General features: G+C 39.3%; 1 protein-coding gene across 6 annotated transcripts in view; it reads left to right on the top strand.

Moving 5' to 3' along the window:
- dennd1a (DENN/MADD domain containing 1A) overlaps nt 1-12,917 on the top strand; it is a 443,149-nt gene that overhangs the window by 354,067 nt on the left and 76,165 nt on the right. The window lies entirely within an intron of this gene.

Below are 12,917 nucleotides of genomic sequence, written 5' to 3'. Positions count from 1 at the left end.
ATTTGCTGTCACAATAACGGTGAGGCTAATGGAGCTCGCTATTATTTATGCTCAAATGCTACAGCAGGCAAGAGCCAGATGCGAGGTTAAATGCGGATATCCAAAAGATGCTGTCCGAGATGCACCACTCCGCCGTTATCTTCGCGAAAATGGCATCTCCCTGTCTGCCTCACCATTTAAATGCACTGAATGGTGTGAAGTTGCTGTATTTGCGCAGTAGCTATCAACTAAACTCTCCACAGAAAGTTAAGTTTTGTCCATTTCAGTCTAATGTTATAAGTGTTAGTTACTGCTAGTCAACCTCTCTGACACTGAAAATTAGCTGTTACAAGTATGGAGTCTCATTCATTCAGGTTTTAATTGTTGGAGATTTTTAAAAAATGTTAAATTTTTTTTTTACTTTTCCTTTCTATCTCTCTTTTTCTCTTTCTTAATTCAGTCTTTCTTTCCCTCTCTTTATTTCTCTTTCTGTACCAGATTTGACATTGAATTCACCCACTCCAATTTACACTTCCTTCTTAGTCCTTGCGCTGTTAATTTCGCAATCCTTCAATCTGATTGGTTAAGGAGATACACAGTTGCTTGCCCTGTTCACTCAGGTCCCAGATGCCCAGTTTCCCTTGCTGCGACATTATCAGCTCGAACTTTCAGCAACTTGTCAAGCAAAAAATTCAAAAAACCTATATGTGCAAGGGCATGTCTAACTAACGGCAGACACTGTTAGATGCCCTGCCACAGCAAATTATGGCCCTTAGAATATTTAATCTGTGTGTAAAGCATAAAAATGGCATTTTAAGTGTTGTAGATGCAATGCAATGTTCAGTCAATTGGCCGGTCTTAGTCAGCTATTATTTTAACACTTTGTAAATTTTTCTCCCTCTTTTTTAAATCCCACTCTCGCGTAGGGGTTGATTTTGGAATGGAACAAGGGCTCACCCTTTCCTGCCCCGATCTGGCTGACTGCAATTTTAAATTGCGGGGTGCAGTGGTGGCTTTCCCATCAGGCTAAACCTGATGGGAACAGCAGCCGGAGCCAGAAGTAGACCAGTAACATAAGTTTTCTAATTTTGTTTATATAACAGGTTTTCTTGTGGGCCAGGGGGAGCAGGAGTGCTTTTCCTGGCCCCACAGGGAAAACTTGGGCCTTCCCTTCCCAGGCCCCCCCCCCAACCGGGCTTCCTCTCCCGGAGCACTTACTATGTAGCGGGGACTGTTCCCCTGGGACCCCAGTGGCGGTGTCCTGCAGTGCAATTTTAACCCCGCCGACAGGGCAGGCATGAAACTCCTAGAGCCTTACCAGTAGGTCACATTGGTCAACTCACCCTCCAACTTTCCCTCTCTCCCTATGAAGAAGCACCTTCCCTCTGCTCACTGTACTCTGTGCCAGTCCAGCAGGCATCATTAACTCACCAAATGGGAAAGTACATAAACCAGTTACACCGCACCAGGGCATTTCACATTGTTACCACAGCCAGCTTCTAATTAATGTGCTGGTCACACTCATTTATTTCTGGATAATTAATATTGTACATTTTATATTCAGGAGACTCTTTGGAAATCGATTGATACTTGTTATGACTGATGTTGAATCTGTGTGTCTTTGATTTACTTTCATTGTCATGACAGAAGATAGCCTTTTCTCATCTATCTTTAGTGCTTTAATCTATGAAACCAGTGTTGTTATTAAGCCATATGTAAATTACAAGAGATTTTTGCATTTTAGGTGCTGCATGAAGAGCCCTCAAAAAATTCACCTATTTTCACTCCAATGTTCAATATTTTTAAATAATATACATTTTAAAAATTGTTTCTACAAAGAATGATACATTATACCTTTGGCACACATTTTCTAACTATTTCTTCTTGCATAAACGCAAAGTTTCTGCCTTAACAAATTATTTCCTAGTTCCAAGATAAATTTGCAAAAGGTATACAGGATTATTGATGGATATGCTTTTGTCATCTGAAGTTTTAACTTGTTTAATTCTACTAGAAGATCTCGCTGGCATTGCTCACTGTATGTTGGAGCATACATTGCTTTTTGCTATTTAACATGTAAAAATGATCAGGACCACTGATATATGATGAGTGAATAAGTGAACTTGTTTTTTTATTATGAAGTATTATAGGAGTATTAGTGGCAATTTTGGACATATTTTGTGCGATTATGTCCATATTTAATGGAAATTGTATATCAGTGGCCTTGATTATTATAAATTTCTTGACCTATTTTCTCAATTTTATATCTTACCTTTTTAAAGTGCAAGATACATAGGAAGATGGCAGGTAGAAGACATGTAGCAATACTGGTGAGGAGGTGGGGTGAGCAAAACCATGTAGTTTGGGAGGGTGGTCTGGGGGTAGGAAGTAGCAGAAGGGGTTCATGGGGTAGTGGTAAGAACAGCAGGCACATTAGCCTCTGGGGGTATTGGAGAAGGGGGCTCTTGGGGATCAGAATTTTGAAAGGGGAGGTTTATGTTCTGGCAGTGATGTGTTGGGAGGTTGGAAATGGTGATCGGAGAGTCCCGGGATGTGAGAGCATTGTGGAGGTGAATTGTTGAGCATGGGAGTACTGGGAGAGGGCTGCTCTAGCAGCATTGTGGAAGAAGGTGCATCACTATGGCAATACTGGAAGAGGGCTGCTTGCACCTAGGATTATTGGAGGGATCGCCGAACAGTGGTGGGCAAGGGTCAAGGATGTTTGGGGAGAGAGGTCTTGGAGTCTGAGAGAATTGCGGGGGTTGTGGTCTGGTAAAACTTTTGGTGGGAGGGAGCTAAGCATTAGTAAATTCCCTGCAGAAGTGTTGCAAGAGTACTTGCTGGAAATACTGTTTAATTATTTAAAGTACTTGCTGCACTTGTACTATAATTACTGACCATATGTTGGCAAATACAGTTCAAGTACTTTAAATAACTAAAACACAACTGCTGGCGCAACGCTGGGAGAACCACCTCAAGAAAATCACCCCAGAAAATGCATGCAGCTGCATTCTTGGCTATAGCTTGAAGTGCTTTAAAAAGTTTATTGCACTTTCACTATCTTGGTTCATATTTATCAAGTAAGTTTATATTTATCAAGTATTCCTACTTTGATAATGTATCTGTTTTTGTTCAGCCAGTTTTTAAAAATCTATTTAAAAGTTTTGAGACTGGTGCGCATTCATCGCACCTCAATGTGACACATTTGAAAACGTCACACTCGAAAGTTTCACACATGCAAAGTGTATGTCACACGTGTACCTGATTGACAGAAATATATTCATAAATCTCAGTGTCCAGCAAAGCACTCATGTCATTAAAAATGAGCTGTTACTAAAACAGCTAAATGTTTCCAGAGCCCTGCCCTGAGTCTTCTGGCTCTCTTCCTGGCCCTTGCTGTGAGGAACTCAAAAAAATCCCCTTGTATAAGTTTTAATGCGCACTGGGATATTTAATGCACAAGTGATGAGATCAAAATCGTTGCTTCTCCACAGTGATGTCAGGTGAACGACTGTTTATCAGAACTCATGCTTATGTTTAACAACCAAATGATAACAACCCAAGACGTAGACCCTCTTTCATTGTGACTGCAAATGGAGGGAAGGGGCTTCATTTCTAGTTACAGGCCTCTACAGATTTTAAGTTGGTCAGTAATTTAGTGGTCCATTGAAGTAAAATTATACTTAGTATAAATCTGTTAATCAGAGGGTTTAAAATTAGATTACAACTGTGTTTTTAAAAATGATCAATGTTCTACAGTTATTTTCCTGTCAAACTGCTTATTTGTCTCTATAGTCATGAAATAGACAGAACCCTGTCAGTAACATGGCAGCAGCTCGTTGGGCCACCCAGTAGTGCTTGCATTAGAAACAAGACACCTGTTCAGAGGGCTCAAGTTCAGACTTCACCTTCTCCTGACCTTCAAACTCAATTCCACTATGTTGGTGTGTTTCACCAACTCTCCAATATTACCCCCACATGATCACTTTTTGTAATAGGAGACTACTCCACCTGATGAGGAGGGAGTGCTAATGCAGTAGGTTCTGTTTCTCTTCCCCCCCCCCCCCCCCCCCACCGCCCTCTGAGGCATGAATCTTCTGATGGCCAACTACTATGTGGCATCAGCCTGTCTGGGAAAGTGCATCGTCTAGACTGCCACAGCGAATGAAAAATCAGGAAGAAACGGGTAAAAGAAATAAACACAAATAAATCACTATCTTAAGTGAAAAGTAAAATGTTTATGTCTTTTTGATGTATCATCAAAGTGCAGTCAAAGTTTATTATACCAATTGTTTTATTTTTATCAAAGCCAAGAAATAAGAATAGAATTTTTAATGGGATTTTCTTCCATTTTACAAATGAACCAAAAGATTATTTTATATTTCTGGAACAATCTGATGTCCCCTTTTAATTTGTGATTCAGCTTCTGTTTCCAGCTTAACTTATTTAGTGAGTTGTATTTTTATCCCTTTTCAAAATTATTCTCATTTGTAAAATTTGTTGAAGTTATAAATTGTATAAAACTTAACATGGCCAGTAGCAGTGTAAAAAATATCTGAGACGATCTACCACTGAAGCTGTTAACTTGGAGTTGGTGTGTGTGAGAGAGATGTGCCATTTCCTGGCATATAGCGGAACTTGCACCAGCTGTGAGCGTCTGGTGCCATATCCTTAGGGTGGCTGAAACATTATACCAGCCAGAAAATGTGTGAATATGACTGCTGCACTAAATCTGAATGTCTACTCTGATGTCAAATCATATTCTCTCCTCTCCCCACCCTTTACCCTTTCAGTTATTTTAAGCTCAGAATTACATCTGCAGAATTTAAATGGGTTTGATTACTTGTGCTGAGGATAAAACTTTATTAACTGCATCTTCTGTTTGCTTTCAATTCAAATGTAAATTGGCATTTTCTAATTTACAAAATTATGTCTGATTTTGTGTAAAACAAAATCAAATATTTTTAATGTACTGTACCCTACTCTCTCTGAGCAGCATCCAGAAATAAAAAGCCAATGCCCACTCTTGAGTGATTAGTACTAGTGTGGATTATGTCAGCAATATCAAACTTTTGTTTCAACTCATTGTGTTAATAATCTGTATGAAGTGTCCCGTTCACCAATCTTAATTAAGGAGCACTTTTTGTCATTTATAAATGATGATATAATGAGCTACTTAATGCTGTCGGCACTGAGAGGGTTAAGAGGTTTTTGTGTTGTTCAACTGACTTTGTGGTCAGGTGCTCAGGTCTCTGAGCCACCCTCAGCGACGTCAGTCACATAGGAGTCAGGTCAGCTGTTGTTATACGGTAGAGATTACACAGTTTAGTCATTAGCTGTGATAAGCTGCAGCTGATGCCAGACTCTAACCCTTTACACCTAATTAGCCTCATTAATGAGCTTTCCCACTCTCCATAGAGTGGCTTCTTCTGTGGGACAGGAGGAAAAAATATATACCTTGCCCAGGTAGATCTGCCTTACCCTTTAATTAATGCCTACACCTGCAAGCCCAGACACTTGCTTTGTTTGAGAGCTGACCTGGATGGGGAAAGTGAGCACAGTTTATCATTGACAGTACCCAGCTTTATCATTTTAAATCTTCCGTTTCTTTTTTTTTAATGTGCTGTGATTATTTACTCACCTTAACCCTTTAACCGCCAAGCTTGCAATTCACAGCATGGCTCTGTTCATGTTTCTTTGCAGACAGCTCTTTAAGAAATTGCACTGAGAATACTGGATACCCCGGAGTGATTACCAAGCAGTAATCTCATGGAGGGGTTCAGATAACCTGCAAGAGTGAAGCTGAAGCTGTTTGTAAACGTCACCTGATCCCTCAGATGAGTCTGCTCCCTGGGAATCACTCTGAGTTACCACTTTTCTGTAATATTTTTATATATATTAATAATATTTATTAAAAAAAACATAAACACACACACACAGTGGAGTCTTAAGACAGTTTGATTTCATATTTTTGGGTGATGCATACCATAAGGCGTACAAGAGGCCAGACCATTCTTCTGGGCTTGGCCATTAAAATGCTCTCATTGAAGAATTTAACAACTGTAATGTAATCACCGAAAATTTATTGAATAATGTGAAATAAAAGTGAACAGCTTCCCCCGATGGCTTAGTTGGTCAAGTGTTTAACTGTGTCATACAGATCAGCCTCGATTCAGTTTGTGCTGAGTTGAGTGACCTCAGCTAACCGGTAATAAGGGTGCTACATTTGGCCTCAGCATTCCTGGGTAAAAAGAGGAAAGGTTAGCCAGGATTCCTGCTCCTGACCATTATCCAGCGACCTCTGCTGGAAAGTGTGTGTGTGTGTGTGTGTGTGTGTGTGTGTAGACATCAGGTAAGGGCGGGATCATGTCTTGTGATGCCCCACCACAGAGTTGTAGGCTCACGAAGAATGACCATGTGAGTGAGGTACCAGCGGGCAACTGCCACCCGTGAAAGCATCATACCAGCGGGAGTGTCTTTGGGAGGCAAGTGTATAAAATTGGTCAACCTATTGAAAAGACAATTTGGGTGATAAATAGAACAAATGCAAATTAAATGCAGCATGCTTATTTTAATACAGTACAAAAGTGCTGCAGGGAATTTGAAACATGGTTGTAAAAACATAGTCAGTTTTATTGACATCTGTCATAGTTTAAATCTTTCTTTAATTTTTAAAGATAAGGCCATTGACTCGATTACTATTTTAAATGTGCATACCTGTATTAATGAGGTATTTAATAGCGCATGTTCAGTTATAGGTTGAATCAACAAACATCTGTACATTTATTGATGACCAGGGTTAGTCAAGTCTGTTTCTAATCATTATTGGGTAACTTTATTTTCAAGTCACTTGAATAATTAAGAAATGCTAACATGCACTTAACAATAGAATTAGTACAGTTTCATGATACAACCTTATTGTTGCAATATTGATAACTTATATAAGAAGCTTCTAATTGTAATTTAAGAGCTGGTTCCCTTTTTGACACTGTAGTATTGACTCTAAATAAGTTTACTGGACTCGTGACTAGATTTTCAAAATTTAGAGAGCCTTCTCTCACCCACTTTAAAAACTTAGCAGAAATTTAAGAACAAATATAGTATCTCCAACTTGAATTTTTTTCTTTTAAACCATGTATTACTCTTTATTCAACCCCTTCACTCCCCCTCCCAAAAACAGATCCTGTCAGCACAGTAGCTGCGTGTATTCCTCGCCTCTTTTCCACACACATATTTTGGGAACTTGGTTCTGATCCAGGAATTTAAAACATCTCACATTGGAATACTTCATCCCAGTTGGTCAGGAGCACTGTAATGATTTATAATAAACCTTGAAAAATGACCTGTGTGGAATTAACACCAGTGTTGCATAACAGTTAAGTGTTGCACAATTATGGTCTTTAGCTCGCAGTGCAGCACCCCCTAGTGAATGTGGAAGGGAGCAGTTTGTAGAAGAGGTTAACTTTCCACCTTTTTATCTGATAAGCAACTAGGAGGAAAAATATCTCCTTCAGGGTTTTCAAACTTCCTGTGTTGTTTATAAACTTCCCAGTGTTCTTACAGTTTTGATACTGTTGCAGAATTAAGATGCCAGTATGTGAAAATTGAATTGCCTTCTATTGATCACAATTGAACACCATACACATCAGAAGATATTACAGTCTGGGCCAATAGGTTCAGCTTTTCCAGATCTAATATTTTACAATATGGAATGTTCTACTACAGTCTCATTTCATTGTTTTTAAGTATATTGGCCATGTTGCCATCTAACTTTTGTTTTTGGAATCATTTGAGTTTTGTAAACCATGTAGACTGTACGATGGTACTCCAGAGAGTTAGTTCATACACACTGTTCAAAAAGAAAAACTACTGTGTGGCACTAAAGCTAATAAATGCTAATGCGTGAGACAAAAATGATCACAAAATGCAGGTAGGCCTTGAGGGTAGCAGAGTTGGCAGTTTCTGGCCTTGTGAATAGCTGCCCATCTGCTCACTGTCAGAGTAAGTTAGTGGTGCATTTGGATTCGTGCCCTAGAGTTTCAGCTCTGAGCTAGTCATGTGACAGTCGCCACGACAACTCAACAAGACTTGTAAACTGCTGCTTGCAGAGCCAGATGCTCCAGTGCACATGTGGTCTAATTACATGTCGTTTTCTTTGCAATTATAAGAAAATTTGCACTGCTGTCTACGTGCAGATGCTTAAAGACGTTGTTGGTTCTTGCTTTAAATGTACACCGTATACCTTGGGTTTTAATTGTTTTCAATAAGATACCTTTGCCTCACACATGCAATATTAGAGACTGTGGTTTAGATTGTAGTAATACTCAGAGATTTGGGACATGATTAGTGAATTGGAAAAAGAAGAGCATTCCATGTATATAGTGGGAAAAATGAGCAGCTTGAACCCCTAAAATACAACAAGTTTAAATAATGAAGCTGTATTAATGGCATTAAAATAAAACCCAGTATTAAAGATCACGATGGCCAACAACAACTTGTACTTGCTTGGTGCTTTAATATAGTAAGCATCGCAAGTCGCTTCAGAGGAGAAACGGACATGACTGAAAGTATAGTCAAAGAGGAGATTTTGAGAGGTGCTTTAACGTGGGGAGAAATTTAGCAAGACATGGGGCTTTAGGCAGGGGGTTTCAGACAGTAGGACCCAATCAGCTAAGCCCCTGACAATGATAATGCAGCATAGGGAGGAAGGAATATACAATCAGCACGGTCAGAAGACTGAAAAGCACAGGCTGGACCATAAAATTGGATGAAATTGCAGAAGTAGAATAAGTGAGGCCATGCATGGATTTGTAAACAAGGGCAAGGACTTTGAATTCAGTGTGTTGGAGGACTGGAAGCCAATGAAGGTTGGTGAGGAACAGGATAATAGGAGGGCAGGATGGGATGCAGTTTTTAATGAGTTGGTGTTTAATTAGGGAGAAGCCCAGGAGGCCAGTGAGGAGAATGTTGGAGAAGTTACATCTGGAGGTAACAAAAGCATGGATAAGGATTTTAACAGTGGTGGGTTGAGGTGATAACAGTGTTTGGTGACGTTCCAGAAGTGGAAGTAAGTCATCTTGGTTAGATAAGGGGTTTGAAGCTCAGCTGAAGGTCAAACAGGGCACCGAGGTTGTACACTGCCTGATTCAGCATGAGCAATCAAACGAGAAGGGGCTGCAGCCAGGGGCAAGCATTTAGAGGTTTTGATAGGAGCTGAACAAAATAGCTTTGATTTTGCCAATGTTAAGTTGGAGAAAGTTCTGGCTCATCCATAACTTCATCTCTGACTATCAATCTGACAGCATGTAGGTGGCCATGAGATTAAAAAATAGTTGCAGACAGTTAGAGCTGGGTGTTAAAAGTGTACGTATGGAAGCTGATCCAATGGCTACAGATAATTTTGCCAAAGGGCAGTGTGTAAATGAAGAAAAGGAGTGGGCAACAGATGGAACCTTAAGGTACTCCTGAGGTGACCATGTAGGTGAGGGAGAAATGACCAATATCAATTACTTCAATGCTGTTCCACAGGACTTTCTCTGTGGTACATGACATTTCAACTGAAATTATCAGAAAAAGTTCATAGTTGCCAATACATTATATTTCATGAATTCGCTAAAAATGGTGGTGCTATTTACTGATTGCAGCTTAATTACTTAAAGTGTCAGAGCAATAATTAACTTTGGGAAAAAGTAAAGCAGGTAATAAAACATGCAGCAAGTTTAAAATCAGTCACACCTCAATCAGAACACTGATTTTGCTAATGTGTTGAAATTAACAGACTGCAACATCTGGAATGTGAACTACAAAAGGGAACTGGTCATATCGGAGGTGACCTGCTTTGAAATTTATGAATTCCAAGTGATTGTTGTGGAGATAATTGTCATACTGATATTTCTGGTTGATATTGTTCCGAGAAGAAGTTTGTTCGCCCAGTGACACTGTGTAAATGATGAGGTTACATTTTGCAGTGTGTACAATATTAAACTCACCAGAAAATGGCAGGTGCTATATTTTCTACTTTGTGCAAAGTCACTTCTGACTTATTATTGCATGCCCCTAGTTTTTGCCATTCTGTTTTTAAATGAACAGAACATGACATCATAGTTGAGTCCTGAGATCTAATGATGGAAGTATGGTTGTCATTTCCTTAATTGTAGCTCTGTTCTTTTGATAAGAGGGTGTGAACACTCGCCTGCTGAGGCTGCCTGAACCCTGTTGGAATGCAGACATACACTGCTGCAGTATGTGTTGGGTTACTCACCTGTATTGTGTTCTAGAAGTTGACCTGGAACACCATTTGGTATTTTCTAGAAGCCCTCAAATCCTTCCTTGCAAAAAAATGTTCTAAAAATAGTACAAAATGTCATGCCAAACATTAACCTGACGAAGGAGGAAGCCTCCGAAAGCTTGTAGATTTCAAATAAAAATTGTTGGACTATAACTTGGTGTTGTAAAATTGTTTACAATTGTCAACCCCAGTCCATCACCGGCATCTCCACATCATGCCAAACATGGCCCTATTAACTTTGATAGTAAGATTCCATGGTAATGAATATCACATCAACCAATATATCTGTAAATTGAAGATTCATTGATGGAGCACTTTCAACTCAGATTCCTGCTTTATACAGAAAAGTTGACATGGTAATATGATTTAATTTTTCTAGCTGAATTCTGGATAGATCATGAAATATATAAACAGAACAGTGCCCTCCACACCACAGGGACTACTTAGAGTTCAGCATTCTTACAGGCTGGGGAACATTCCATAAAGACGGGAAGGGTAAGGAGGATGACATACATTTTGTCTAATTTTATTCACATTTATTGCAACCTGGCCACATTTCTAGCAATGGAAAAGATGCACAGCATTCACCTACCTCTGTATTTGCACTACATTCAATATTTCCAGTACTTAAAATTTGGAAAGTTTCTGACTAAACTTCATCTCTCAACTTATGAATGTTATATTTCTCTTATTAAGTCAGACGTGCAAATCAGCCTCAAAATTCTGAAAGCATGTGTAGGTAATTTTGACTTCTTGTGAAATTTAGGAGATTGACCCTCCCCTGCGATAGTCCACTCCATCTAGATGGAGGCACATGTGCCTGTCCCTTGGCAAAGCTACCTATAATGTGAGACTCTTGAGTATATAGTACTAAGTCTTTACCGGGATCTGCATGACTCTTCTAAACTGAGATGGATGTAGATCCTGACCAGTGGCTGGTGCTGTCGCTGCGACCAGGCTAGGAACATGTTGCTGTTGAGTATTCAACAGTGCAATCCTTCTGGAGCTGGATGATGGACTTTCTAAGTCACACCTTTATGGTCCACATTCTTGTGGTGGCAGTGCTGCTTATAATGGATAACTCGGCACTCTTATGTACCCCTGGCAGTAAGAGGAAGCCCATACACCTCTGAATACTTAGTACTCAGAGGACTGCGCTCTACTCTTAGTGTGGAGATTTGACAGGGCTGGAAAACCTCATCATGCCTTTATCGCCTCCAGACTCGACTATTCTAATGCTCTCATGGTCGGCCTCTTGTACTTCACCCTCCATAAAGTTCGACCCTCTTCACAATTGATTTAGTCATGTTTTAAACTGCTGGAATATTATCATCTCCCTAACGAGCGTAATAGAGGTGTGATGTAGTTAAATTAAAAATATTAGATTTCATAAAACTGGAACATTTTAAATGCCACAGATGTACTGTTGAAGTGCCAGCGACTTTAAACTAATATTCTTCCACCTACAAGATGGTTCTGTTTAAAGGCTAATGTAACATTTTTAAACGTTTTATTTTTCAATGAAATAAAACTCTTGAATTACTGAAGTAAATTCTTCTTGTAATGTGCTATGGTTTCCCTTTCACATCCTCCAAATAATGGTTTATCCATAGAACTCGTTGCAATTCAGGGTGGCCCACAGTCATCCTTGCAAATTTTAACAAAGTTTTCCCCATGTGAGACCCTCGCTTACTCATCAAAATTTATAAATGTGTGGTGAATGTCTGTGCTTACTAAAGTGAGGAGTGTCAGTAGTTTCCACTTCTGGCACCTGTCATCAACAAGTGCTTCGTTCTCAATACAGCATTGGCCAGAGCATACTAAGAACTGGGTTTTTGAATTTGTACCTTTGAAGCACCTTGGGCTGATTTTCAACATTAACGGCACGGTATATATGTAGGTTATTGTTGTTAAATATTAAGAAGCGCAGCTAGGCTGATGTGATGCTGCTTCTTCACAGAACAACATTTAGGGCAACATCGAGGAGCAGCTCTTGAGTGTCCGTTTAGTTTACAGGTGCCATTTCGGTTTTAGGCTTTCCCAACCTGCGTTAAAGCTGTAGAAATTTTCAAGGGAAAGTAAAGTAGAGAAGAGAAAATTTAAGAATATCAGACACCCACTATTTGTAATGCGTGCCAAAGCCCAACCAATATGGCTTCCAAACATGGGGTAAGACATTACTGAAGATGATAGGGGGAGAGGTGGCATAAGATACTGCATGTTTCATAAGGTGCTACAGAAGTAATAACTATTTAAAATAATAGTGGGAATGTTCTTAATATTGGTTCATATTCGTATGTTAGTATAAACCAAATACAAAATAGATAACAGAATACCCATCCACCCTGTTCATAAGGAATATCTTCAAACAATACTTCAGAGGTTGAAGAAGAATCTGGGTATTTAATTGTTTATCTTGTACCTGGCTTTTATCTGTCTCTTGAAATGAATCATCTCAATCTTATTGGATTGTATACTCCAGTGGTGCAAGTAAGCCTGAGGATATTGCCTCATGTAATGTGGAGGACATTGCAGAAATTAACTCCAAGTTCTCCAGATGCACTTCAGAAAGAATGGTTTTATCAATTTTAAGAATTTGTGAACAGGATAAAATTTACGAGAACTTGATATAAATAGCAATGTTTGAAAA

Source organism: Heptranchias perlo, chromosome 31 (assembly GCF_035084215.1).
Source record: "Heptranchias perlo isolate sHepPer1 chromosome 31, sHepPer1.hap1, whole genome shotgun sequence".
NCBI classification, from domain to species: domain Eukaryota; kingdom Metazoa; phylum Chordata; class Chondrichthyes; order Hexanchiformes; family Hexanchidae; genus Heptranchias; species Heptranchias perlo.
The sequence above is the reverse complement of the archived record's forward strand: the minus strand, read 5'-3'. Positions and strand labels throughout refer to the sequence as shown.